General features: G+C 48.1%; 1 protein-coding gene across 1 annotated transcript in view; it reads right to left on the bottom strand.

Annotated features, from left to right (window-relative positions):
- LOC101738846 (uncharacterized) overlaps window positions 1-13,891 on the bottom strand; it is a 474,148-nt gene that overhangs the window by 155,957 nt on the left and 304,300 nt on the right. The window lies entirely within an intron of this gene.

The raw sequence follows: 13,891 nt of genomic DNA, 5'->3' as shown, positions 1-13,891 counted from the left end.
CCCTCCGAAAGTGACGCGTCGATAGCGCGTCGCGAGATGGGGTACTGAAATAAATATAAAAGGATGGCCATTTATAGGTAAAAACAGTTCTCAGCGAATCTCCGAAACATGGAAGAAAGTGCAAGTGTTTGTGACAGTGATCTTGTCGGGTTCCTCCGGGATAGGTACCCGTCAATTAGGGCCGAATATTTAGCATTTAGGGCCTCTCGTGGCAATCCCTCCCCCCCCGCGTCCGTCGCCGCGTATTTCAACCGTGCCTCGGAGGCACGCCGCGCGCCCCCCGCCGCGTTAAGTTCGAGCGCACGTTCCGACGATGCGACTCACGAAGCGCCTAGCGCTACCCCCACCCCCGCGCCCGCGTCGATTACGTCATCGCTCGTATCGTCCGTCGCGACCTCGATTGTTTCGAGTTCAGGCTCCGATACCGAATCGGAGATGGATTTCGAATCCGCGTCAAGCCCTCAGCCTGGAACTTCGGATGGGTTCCAAACCGTAACGCGCGGTAAAAAGCGTACTCGCGCCGTGGAGTCCCGGAGCTCCACGACGAAGCAGACAAAATCCGCGACCGCCTCCCGCCCGCAGGTAGTCGTGACACCGGAGTCGGACTCCGCTCGCCGCGTAACCCCGCCGCCGCGTCCCAAGCCCGCGCCCGCTCCTAAAGCAGCTGCCCCGCCCCCGCTGATTCTCCAGGAAAAAACTGCGTGGAACCGCGTTTCCCAGGCCCTTCAGGCAAATAAAATTAATTATACCCATGCGCGTAACGTCGCGCATTAATTCAGATAAAGGTCGCAACGCCGGGCGACCATAGGGCCCTCTCAGCATACCTCCGAAAGGAGAACATAGGTTTCCACACCTATGCTCTTCAGGAGGACCGCGAGCTCCGCGTAGTGATACGCGGAGTCCCTAAAGAACTCGACATCGACTACATAAAGGAGGATCTGACCGCTCAGGCCCTCCCGATAGTTAGTGTGCACCGGATGCACAGCGGGCGGGGCAAACAGCCCTATAATATGATACTCGTGGCGTTAGAACCCACCCCGGAGGCCAAAAAGAAGATCGCATGTCTCACGACAATTTGCGGCCTATCCGGGATCTCAATCGAAGCCCCCCACAAGCGTGGCACTCCCGGGCAGTGCTACAGATGTCAGCTTTACGGCCACTCGGCTCGCAATTGCCACGCGCGCCCCCGCTGCGTAAAGTGCCTCGGCGACCACGCCACACTAGATTGCTCGCGTGTTAGGGAAACCGCGACCGAACCCCCAAGCTGTGTCCTATGCCTTAAGCAAGGGCACCCCGCGAACTACCGTGGATGTCCTAGGGCTCCGCGCAAGCGTTCAACCCTCCCAGCTCCGCGAACCGTCGGCCCAAAGACTTCGGCACCCTCAGTGCCGAAACCTGCCTTCGTGCCGGCTGCAGTTCCCACGGTTTCAGCGTGGAAAAAGCCGCTGCCGTATACGAAGGCGGGAACACAAACCGCACCCCCGCCCCCGCTCGCGACACGCCCCGCGCCTCAGCCCCTGCTCGCACCTCGCCCCGCGCCCGCGTTCCGTCCCCCGCAACCCTCTGCCGCCAACGACTTCGCGCTCGTGCGCGACTTCGTCACCGCGGTGAACTTCGACCGTCTGCGATCGTTCGCTGACGCTATCCGTAGGTCGACAACCCCCGAACAGCGGCTCGCGGCCGCGTTCGATCACATGGACGTTTACGAGTCCGTGTCGCGTACGTTATAAAATCTTTACCGGTAATCAATGGCGCAAAAAGGTAGAGAAAAACCGTATTCCCTTACGTTAGCATTCTATAATGCTAACGGACTCGCGCGGCAACGCGATCAAATTTTTGAATTCCTCCGCGATAATCTTGTAGATATTCTATTAGTGCAGGAAACCTGTCTGAAGCCCTCGCGTCGCGACCCGAAAGTCGCGAACTACGTCATGGTTAGGAATGACAGACTCACCGCCTCCAAAGGCGGGACTGCCATTTACTATAGGCGGGCCCTGCACGTTGTCCCTCTCGATACTCCCTCGCTCTCACATATCGAGGCGTCAGTGTGCCGTATCTCGCTGACGGGACACCAGCCGATCGTCATCGCATCCGTTTATCTCCCCCCGGACAAGCCCCTTCTGAGCAGTGACATCGAGTCACTGTTCGGCATGGGAGACTCCGTCATCCTGGCAGGCGATTTAAATTGCCACCACACTAGGTGGAACTGCCATCGTACAAACGTTAACGGTAGGCGTCTCGACGCGTTTATAGACGACCTCACCTTTGAAATAGTCGGCCCCCCAACTCCAACATGTTATCCGTATAACATCGCGCTCCGTCCGAGCACTATAGACCTGGCATTGCTTAGGAACGTAACTCTGCGCTTGCGTTCCATCGAAGCAATGTCAGAGCTCGACTCAGACCACCGACCTGTCGTTATGCAGCTCGGTCGCCCTCACAACCCAGTCACTGTTACGAGGACCATGGTGGATTGGAATAAGCTGGGCACGTGCCTAGCCGACGCCGCTCCGCCAATCCTCCCTTACGGCCCGGATTCGAATCCATCCCCCGAGGACACCGTCGAATCCATAAACATCATTACCGATCACATCTCTTCCGCGATCATTAGATCTTCTAAAGAAGTCGATATGGAGGACAGCTTCCACCGCATCAGACTGTCCCCCGATCTTAGGAATCTCTTAAGAGTTAGGAACGCGGCAATCCGGGCCTACGATCGTCTTCCCACGCATTCAAACCGGATTCAGATGCGTCGTCTACAACGCGAAGTCCACTCCCGCTTAAGCGACGCGCGTAACGATAATTGGCATAGTTATTTAGAACAACTCGCGCCCTCCCACCAAGCATACTGGCGACTAGCTAGGACTCTCAAATCCGAAACTACCGCTACTATGCCTCCCCTCTTACGCCCTTCAGGCCAACCACCGGCATTCGATGACGATGACAAGGCTGAGCTGCTGGCCGATGCACTGCAAGAGCAGTGCACCACCAGCACTCAACACGCGGACCCCGAACACACCGAGTTAGTCGACAGGGAGGTCGAGCGCAGAGCTTCCCTGCCGCCCTCGGACGCGTTACCCCCCATTACCACGGACGAAGTTAGAGACGCGATCCACAACCTCCAACCTAGGAAGGCACCAGGCTCCGACGGCATCCACAACCGCGCGCTAAAATTTTTGCCAGTCCAACTGATAGCAATGTTGGCTACAATTTTAAATGCCGCTATGACGCACTGCATCTTCCCCGCGGTGTGGAAAGAAGCGGACGTTATCGGTATACATAAGCCGGGCAAACCGAGAAACGAAACTTCTAGTTACCGTCCGATTAGTCTCCTCTCGACGATAGGAAAAATTTACGAACGTCTCCTTAGAAAACGCCTCTGGGATTTTGTTACCGCGAACAAAATTCTCATAGACGAACAGTTCGGATTCCGCTCAAAACACTCGTGCGTACAACAAGTGCACCGCCTCACGGAGCACATTCTGATAGGGCTAAATAGGCGTAAACAAATCCCGACCGGCGCCCTCTTCTTCGACATCGCGAAGGCGTTCGACAAAGTCTGGCACAACGGTTTAATTTACAAACTGTACAACATGGGAGTGCCAGACAGACTCGTGCTCATCATACGAGACTTCTTGTCGAACCGTTCGTTTCGATATCGAGTAGAGGGAACTCGTTCTCGTCCCCGTCAACTGACTGCCGGAGTCCCGCAAGGCTCCGCGCTCTCCCCGTTATTATTTAGTTTGTATATCAATGATATACCCCGGTCTCCGGAGACCCATCTAGCGCTCTTCGCCGATGACACGGCTATCTACTACTCGTGTAGGAAGATGTCGCTGCTTCATCGGCGACTCCAGATCGCAGTAGCCACCATGGGACAGTGGTTCCGGAAGTGGCGAATAGACATTAACCCCACGAAAAGCGCAGCGGTGCTCTTCAAAAGGGGTCGCCCTCCGAACATCACTTCGAGCATCCCACTCCGTAGTAGGCGCGCAAACACCTCCGCCGTTAGTCCCATCACTCTCTTTGGCCAGCCCATTCCGTGGGTCTCGAAGGTCAAATATCTAGGCGTCACTCTCGACAGAGGGATGACATTCCGTCCCCATATAAAAACGGTACGCGACCGCGCCGCGTTTATTCTAGGACGACTCTATCCAATGCTTTGTAGTCGAAGCAAACTGTCCCTCCGCAATAAGGTAACTCTCTACAAAACTTGCATACGCCCCGTCATGACGTATGCAAGCGTAGTGTTCGCTCACGCAGCCCGCACCCACTTGAAATCCCTTCAGGTTATTCAATCACGATTCTGCAGGATAGCCGTCGGAGCGCCTTGGTTCCTTAGGAATGTGGATCTCCACGACGACCTGGAGCTCGACTCTCTTAGTAAGTATCTACAGTCGGCATCGCTGCGCCATTTTGAGAAGGCGGCACGACATGAGAACCCTCTCATCGTAGCCGCTGGAAATTACATACCCGACCCAGTAGACCGAATGGTAAACCGTCGACGTCGCCCAAAGCACGTCATTACGGATCCTCCTGATCCATTAACGGTGCTTTTAGGCACCACAAGCACCGGTCACCGTCCTCGTCGAACCCGTCGCTTGCGACGAAGGGCTCGACGAGCGAACTAACCCATAGACACAGCCCACTGAGTTTCTCGCCGGATCTTCTCAGTGGGTCGCGTTTCCGATCCGGTGGTAGATTCTGCGAAGCACTGCTCTTGCTAGGGTCAGTGTTAGCAACTCTCCGGTTGAGCCCCGCGAGCTCACCTACTAACGTTAGGGTGAAGCTGAAATAGCCTCTCAAGGCTATCAGCATAGGTAGGGAAAAAAAAAAAAAAAAAAAAAAAAGCGAATCTCCGACATAGAAACGTCAAGAAACAAACAGTTCTCAGCAGATCATCAAGATAGAGACAGTTCTCAGGGGATCTTCGACAGAAACAGTTCTCAGCAGATCATCAAGACAGAAACAGTTCTCAGAAGCTCTCCGACAAAGAAACATCAGCAAGACAGAAACAGTTACCAGCAGTTCTCCAATAGTACAGTTATCAGAAAACCACCAGTGAATCAGCTACCAGTGAACCAGACAGTTACCTGTGAAACCTCACTACAGAAGCCGATACCCATCGAAAGAAACAGCCGTCTTCGACCAGCGCACAAACAAAAGCAGAAACCATCATTACACGACTCGGAAACAGCCATACAGACCGGGTCGTGTACATTTCATGGTCCATTCGAGCCGGATCGAAGACAATTTCATTATTCTTTCGAGCCGCGGGTAAAGGATACATTTTGAAAAAAGGAAACTGGAACAATGCCGATAACGCGGTCAACAGGAAGAGGTCGGATCGAAACTAAACAATCGCCGCCCTCAGAAACCACAGCTACAATACAGAGCGTGTGGACAGAAACAACCGCGAATACCGTCATGAGTCTGGTAGCCCCCACAGCAGAATCATTGTGCGCAACAGCCAACATGGAAGCCACGATGAAAGTCGCAGAGAAACCTGGGAACTCAAAAACAGAGGCCGTCAAACAGTATATAGTCAAACAGAATGACGTGCCAACAAAACAGCGCGCCAGTACAGTCAAAACTGACCGGTCGCGAAACAGAAAAGAACAGAAGATAGCCAAAGCTAGAGAAGAGCTCGCCCGCCTACAAGTGGAATTGGCAGCCGCCCGACTGGCCACACTCGAAGCTGGATCTGATGACGAAAACAGCGAATCAGAATACAGTAAGTCAGAACTCGATGAAAGAGTGGGCACGTGGCTGGAAACCCAACCCACAAAAACAGAAAATGACGACCAGCATAATGAAAAACCGGCGGGAACCTGCGACAAACAAGACTTCTCAGATCTAACCGCAGCAATAACACTCGCCGTCAAAGCCGCCCGCGAACCAAGATACACAGAATTGCCATTCTTTAATGGAAATCACCAAGATTGGCTATCCTTTCGTGCAGCCTATCACGAGACGATGAATTCATTTACAAAAACAGAAAATATAAACAGACTCAGAAGGAACCTGAAAGGAAGGGCAAAGGAAGCCGTTGACGGATTACTTATAACGAACGCTGATCCGTCCGACGTCATAAGAAGTCTAGAAGCGCGATTCGGAAGACCGGAAACAATAGCCATAACGGAGTTAGACACGCTACGAGCGCTGCCAAGACTAACAGAAACACCAAGAGACATTTGTATATTCTCCAGTAAGGTGACCAACGCCGTAGCTACGCTTCGTGCATTAAATTGCACACATTACTTATATAATCCGGAAACTACCAAAACAATGTTAGAAAAACTCACACCAACACTACGTTACCGATACTACGACTTCACCGCGGTACAACCGAAGGAGGATCCGGATCTGATTAAATTTGAAAAATTCATGAAAAGAGAAGCCGAACTGTGCAGCCCTTATGCACAGCCCGAACAGGCGGGGCACTACTCGCAGCCCGCACAACACAACAGACGCACACAGAACGTGCACATAGTCAGTGAGAAGCCATCACGAGCTAAATGTCCGGTATGTAGCAACACTGAACACACCACAACAGGCTGTTACATCTTCAAGAAGGCAGACTCAAACACAAGATGGGACATCGCCAAGAATAAACACCTGTGTTTCCGATGTCTACAGTATAAGAATAAAACCCACAACTGCAAACCGAACACGTGTGGCATCAATGACTGCAAATACACTCACAACAAGATGCTGCACTTCGACAGAAAAATTGAAAAAACAGACAAGAGTAACAAGGAAACAACAGAGAACATTAATTCCGCTTGGACCGGAAAACAGAAACAGTCCTATTTGAAAATAATCCCAGTCCAAGTACAAGGACCGATAGGCACGGTTGATACATACGCGCTGCTTGACGATGGATCGACGGTGACACTCATAGACGAAATCATTTGCAAGAAGACTGGAATAACAGGATCAATCGATCCGTTACACATACAGGCGATTAACAATATAAAATCAACGGAAACAAGGTCAAGAAGAGTCAACCTCACGCTCAGAGGCCTCAACAGTCGAAAAGAAATAATACAAGCGAGAACAGTTAACGACCTACAAGTAACAGCACAAACAATACCAAAGGAACAGATAGATGAGTATTCGCACCTACGAGACATCAGTGACATCATCACGTACGAGAACGCGAAACCTGGAATCCTTATTGGCCAAGACAACTGGCACATGTTACTAACTTCGAAAGTTAGACGAGGCAACAGGAATCAGCCAATAGCGTCACTGACACCTCTAGGCTGGGTACTGCATGGAGATCGCACTCGTACCCTAGGCCACCACATAAACTACATAAATCATGCCAGCGAAACCCAGGAAAATGATAAAATAGAAAATCTGGTAAAACAGTATTTCGCTATGGATGCGCTATGCATCACACCAAGAAGACCAAAAACAGACCCAGAGGAACAGGCGCTTCGCATCCTCAACAGCAATACAGTCCACACAACAGATGGAAGATACGAAACTGCTCTGCTCTGGAAAACAGATAATGTCAGTCTACCAGACAACTACAATAACTCGTTAAAGCGACTGATAAATATAGAAAACAAACTCGATCGTAATCCGGAACTGAAACAGAAATACACAGAACAGATGGAAGCACTCGTCGCGAAAGGCTACGCCGAGCCCGCTCCGAAAACAAAAACAGAGAACAGAACGTGGTATCTACCTCACTTCGCCATCGTGAACACTCTGAAGCCGGAAAAAGTCCGAGTCGTCCACGACCCTGCCGCCAGAACAAGAGGAGTAGCTTTAAATGATATGCTGCTTAAGGGACCGGACCTACTCCAATCACTGTCAGGAGTGATAATGAGATTCAGACAGCATAATATAACAGTAACAGCAGACATCAAAGAGATGTTCATACAAGTGAAATTAAGACACGAAGACAGAGACGCGCTCCACCATCTCTGGGGCAAAGATCAGCGAGATGGCATGCCCTCAGAAGACTACAGAATGACCTCGTTGATCTTCGGCTCGTCAAGTTCTCGTTCCACAGCAATATATGTAAAGAACTTGAACGCCCAGAAATATGAAGCCACGCACCCGGAGGCGGCAGCCGCAATACAGAATAAATACTACGTCGACGACTACTTGAACAGCTTCAAAAGTTTAAAAGTACACACAACTACAGACTTTCGTCGAAAACGCGAAAGAAAGCCGACCTCGAAGACCTTCTGGACCGACAGTAAGATAGTGTTGAGATGGACAAGAACGGGATCACGCTCGTACAAACCATACGTCACCCAACGCCTGAGAGCTATAGAAGACAGTTCAACAGTAAACGGGAGGCGATGGTTACCCACGAAGCACAACTTAGCCGACGACGTGACCCGAGACGTCCCAATGCAGTACCACAACGAACATAGGTGGTTCAGAGGGCCAGAATTCCTACGCCAACGAGAGGACTCCTGGCCGACGGAATCGGCGTCAGAAACTACAGAACCGATGGGTGAAGTAAATATAGCAGCTTCAGCACCGGCGGGAGCTTCATGGCCGAGGCGTCGCCGTGAAAAGTGGAAATACCTGCCACAAAACACGGGCACACGAGTGAAAAATGATAACGATATATCCAGGTCCCAACAACGTGGGGCGCACCGTAGACATCAAAACCAAGTTCTACGGAGACCAGTAAGAAAACTACTGATCCTGCCCATCGAAGAAGACCATCCTGCACCGAGAAGAATGCGACGGACTCGCACGGCGGGAGTAATGTGCAGGACGAAATAGGATTTCATCAAACAAATAGAAATAATATAGTTAATAAGTAATTATGTAACAAAAATGTATAATCTTAAATTATTTAATATGCAATATGTTAGTGTATCAGATCAGAGAATGTGAATAGACCAATAGGAACAATTCATGGAGCGCTTTCACTACGGTAACATACAGATCAAGGGACCCTCCGAAAGTGACGCGTCGATAGCGCGTCGCGAGATGGGGTACTGAAATAAATATAAAAGGATGGCCATTTATAGGTAAAAACAGTTCTCAGCGAATCTCCGACATAGAAACGTCAAGAAACAAACAGTTCTCAGCAGATCATCAAGATAGAGACAGTTCTCAGGGGATCTTCGACAGAAACAGTTCTCAGCAGATCATCAAGACAGAAACAGTTCTCAGAAGCTCTCCGACAAAGAAACATCAGCAAGACAGAAACAGTTACCAGCAGTTCTCCAATAGTACAGTTATCAGAAAACCACCAGTGAATCAGCTACCAGTGAACCAGACAGTTACCTGTGAAACCTCACTACAGAAGCCGATACCCATCGAAAGAAACAGCCGTCTTCGACCAGCGCACAAACAGACAGCAAAAACCATTATTACACGACTCGGAAACAGCCATACAGACCGGGTCGTGTACAGTTATAAACCGAATGAGCGGTTTCAATTCGTCAAATCGAACAATTTATGTATAAATTGTTTAAGTAGCGGTCATCGTGTTTCCGCGTGTAGGTCGGCCTCTTTATGTAAAAAATGTAATTCTAAGCATCACACTTTATTATGTTTCGGAATTGAACCCGTCGCGAGTAAAGCGCATTCGAATGCTAGACGCACGCAGTCACCAGGTACACGAGCATCGGCTGTCGCACGGCCCTCCATGCCTTCTTCGGTAGGCTTAAATGATATGGGCATTGCTCCAGCTCGCGTCAGCACGGATGACGTAACGCTGTGCACTTTATCGAAAGGTTATAACCGCATCTTACGCAGTCCTACTACGGTACTAATTGCGACCGCACGTGTAGTTATTATTGATTCACGTGGTAGGGAGCATTGTGTACGCGCGTTGTTGGATGGCGCGTCTCAAAGCAATTTTGTCACTCGTGATTGTTGTCGACGGTTGGGTTTGAACATAAATAATAGACCTGCTTGTTCCGTAGTAAAGGGAATAGGAGGTTCTAGCAAAACAATTGAAGGTTCTGTAGAAATAAAATTTTATTCTCGTTTCGATCGTAACGTAAATTATACTATGGAGTCGTTAGTAGTAGATAAAATTACTGAACGTTTACCGACTACCACAGTTGATGCCTCTCTTTTATCGAATTTCGAAGACATAGAATTGGCAGACGATACTTACTTTAACCCAGGCCCGATCCAACTGTTGATTGGAGCTTCGATTTTCCCGCATCTGCTCTTATCGAAAAAGGTTCAAGGACGGCCTTCGCATGCCTCGCCGATCGCGTTAGAGACTATCCTCGGTTATGTTATTGTTGGTGACGCTCCCGTTCGTGTAGCTAGCAACGAGAGCCTTTCATATTGCTGTACCGGAGACCCGTTAGACTCCACAATTCGGAAGTTTTGGGAATTAGAGGAGGTAGACGTGCCGTCTGTACTCAGCCCCGAGGACAAAATGTCTGAGGAGTTTTATACCAGTACTACCACACGAGATAGTGACGGACGATACGTGGTGGCTTTGCCCTTTAAAGGTGATGTTAACACTCTCGGTAATTCGCGTCAAGCAAGTGAAAGTCGATTTTACTGCTTAGAAAGAAAGATGCAAGCTTCTCCGCAGCTAAAATTAGCGTACGACAACATCATTCTCGAATATTTAGAGAAGAACTATCTCTCAGCTGTAGATTGTGACAGTTCAGATATTTCTTATTTTATTCCGCATCATGGTGTAATCAAAGAAGATAAGGTCACAACCAAATTAAGAGTCGTACTCGATGGTAGTTGTAAGACTACTACTAATGTTTCGCTCAATGATCTGTTATATCGTGGACAAAATTTCCAAGGAAATTTATTTAATATTATTATTAATTTTCGTTTGTTTCCGGTTGCTCTTTCCGCTGACATTCGTCAGATGTTTCTGAGTATTGGAGTCAGAGAATCTGACAGGCGTTTTCAACGCATTCTATATCGTTTTTCTCCTCAACAACCATTACAAGTTTATAGTGGCCCCCCTTGGGCACATTTGGATGTCGCGCAGTGGCCTGCTGTTCCTTTTAATCCTTCCGTAGAGCCTGAGGCGCCGGAAGAAAAGAAACAGAATTTTCTCGCCGCTACTTTAAATGAAAAATCTCCTATATTATCACTAGGAGATCGTATCTCATCTTGGTCTAAACTATTGCGCAGTGTAGTTTTCGTTTGTCGATTTGTAAAATTGTTACCTCACAGATATCGCATGTCAGCATCGGATTATGAGTTCGCTGAGTTATTAATTCTTCGTGAACTTCAACGGTTTTATTTTCGCGCCGAGATCGCGAAGCTCGAGGAAGGTCAAGTTTGTAGCCCTGCTTTTCGACACTTAAAACCATTTCTTAAAGATGGACTAATTAGAGTAGGGGGACGTTTAAGAAACTCTGACTTGAGCTACGACGAGAAATATCCCATTTTGCTTCCGAGAAAAGATCCGATCTTGAATTTACTTGTCGAATATCATCATAAATTAAATTGTCACGCCGGTCCTGACCTGCTGATGGCGCTCTTACGTCAGAAGTATTGGATACTTTCTGCTCGTAATTTAATTAGGAATAGGATACACAAATGCATGCCTTGCTTTCGACTTCGTCCTAAGCCAACATTCCCTGAAATGGCGGATCATCGTTCTTGTCGTGTCGTTCAATCCGCTAAACCCTTCATTCACACGGGTACAGATTATGCTGGCCCTTTCAAGGTTACCATAACACGTGGGCGAGGTATTCGTTCTACCAAAGCTTACGTGTGTTTATTTGTTTGCATGACTACGCGCGCAGTACATATAGAACTGGCTGGTGATTTAAGCACAGCTAGTTTCATGGGAGCCTTCAAGCGGTTCCTATCTAGACGAGGCCCGGTGGGTAGAATTTATTCGGACAATGGAACGAATTATATAGGTGCTAAACGCAAGCTTTCAGAACTTCATGAATTTCTTTGTTCAAAGTATCATAATACAGAGTTTGGTCACGTCTTAGCTGAAAATCGCATTGATTGGTTCCTAAATGTACCGACAGCTAGCCATTTTGGCGGGAATTGGGAGGCTAATATCAAAAGCTTAAAGTCTCATCTATATCGCGTTATAGGTGATACAATTCTTTCATTTGAAGAGCTATGTACTGTTCTCACTCAGATCGAATCGGTAATGAACACACGACCTTTATGTAGAACACTCTCTAGTGATCCTTCAGAACCGCTTGCCTTAACTCCTGCGCATTTTTTGAATCTCATGCCTTTGAAATGCTTGCCTGCGGAAGAAATCGATGAAAATTTAATTACTCTTGCTAGACACGATTTAATAGACAAATTAGTTCAATCGTTTTGGAAGCGCTGGAGACGGGAATACCTTCATACGTTGCAATCACGCCGCAAATGGAACACGCCGGTCGATCCAGTCGTCGTCGGCTCGGTGGTGATTCTGATTAACGATAATTCGCCTCCTCTACACTGGCCTTTGGGTGTCGTGGAAGAAGTGTTTCCGGACTCTACGGGAGTTACACGCATTGCACGAGTTAAGACAGCGATCGGATCGTATTTGCGTCCCGTGGTGCGACTCTGCCCACTACCCAACCAGTAGCACATTTAGATTTTTCATATTATTTAGGTTAGTTGTATATAGATATATTATAAATTCTTAATTCTTGTAGGAACATAGCGTAGTAGTAGATAAACGTAGCGTACTTATTTGAATTTATTGTTATTCGTTTGTTAGATAATACACTTTTTAGTTTTTTAGTTAGATAATACACGTTTTAGTTAGATAATACTTTGAAGGCGTCCCTTCAAGCCCGGGGGAATGGTTGCGCTGGTTTAAAACTGTTAGTTTTAGGTTTCGAAAAATAGCAACATTTTAATTTGGTTTTGCAAATCCTGTCCCATCCCTCTCCGGCACTTTACCTACGGACGCGTGCGAGCGAGATCGTGTGGTGACATCGAGACGAAAAAATATGGCTGAACAACCGCGCGCGCGCTTCGTGTCTTTGTTATGTTAAATACGTAAATAAGTGAAATCGTTGGTGTATCTCATCGCGAAGTGGTACGAGTCTGCAGTAAGGACTACATAAAGGTATTGTGCATCCTTCCTTTAACGCAGAACTGCCGCTTCTTATCGTTTCTTCCCGCAGTCTGTGTCCTTCATTTGCAACGACCAAATTTCAAATATTTCGTAGTTTGCTTATCTCGCGTCTACAAATTCCATTGGACGCGTAGCGAATTTCTCTGAAAGTGGTATAACTTTATTTACACTCCAAAAATTGTATGGTGCCTGCGTGAAAATTGAAAAACTTCGAAACGGGAAAAAAATTCACACGTAGTAATAATTTTATGGTAATAAGATTGAAGTTTCAAAATGACGTTTCAATAAACAGATTTTCAGGGCAACGATGCGGAAATAACTCCCCGATGCGTCTAAGCGTGTTAGTCTCTCAGAGAAGTCTCGGTGTCGTCACGGATGACGTCAACAATTACATCAAGGCTTTCAGGTTCGATTCTAAATGAGTTACTAGTGGTAGGCTGTAATGTAAGCCCACAAGGGTGGCTACCACTATCTCGCCTATTCCTCTGTGATTAAGAGTTGCTCTTTAATGTGAATAATCGATATGTTTTTTACTGGTGGTAGGATCTCTTGTGAGTCCGCACGGGTAGGTACCACCACCCCGCCTATTTCTGCCGTAAAGCAATAATACGTTTCGGTTTGAAGGGTGGGGCAGCCGTTGTAACTATATTGAGACCTTAGAACTTATATCTCAAGGTAGTTGGCGTATTTACGTTGTAGATGTCTATGGGCTCCAGTAACCACTTAACATCAGGTGGGCTGTGAGCTAGGCTACTTACATAAGCAATAAAAAAAATGTAATAAAAAAGGGCCTTATGTCTTCAAATGAGTGGCGACATTCGTGTGGCGACATTTACAGGCTCTAGTAGCCTCCTCATGTTAGACCGA

This window comes from Bombyx mori, chromosome 3, assembly GCF_030269925.1.
Source record: "Bombyx mori chromosome 3, ASM3026992v2".
NCBI classification, from domain to species: Eukaryota; Metazoa; Arthropoda; class Insecta; order Lepidoptera; family Bombycidae; genus Bombyx; species Bombyx mori.
This window is presented reverse-complemented; position numbering and strand designations above follow the sequence as displayed.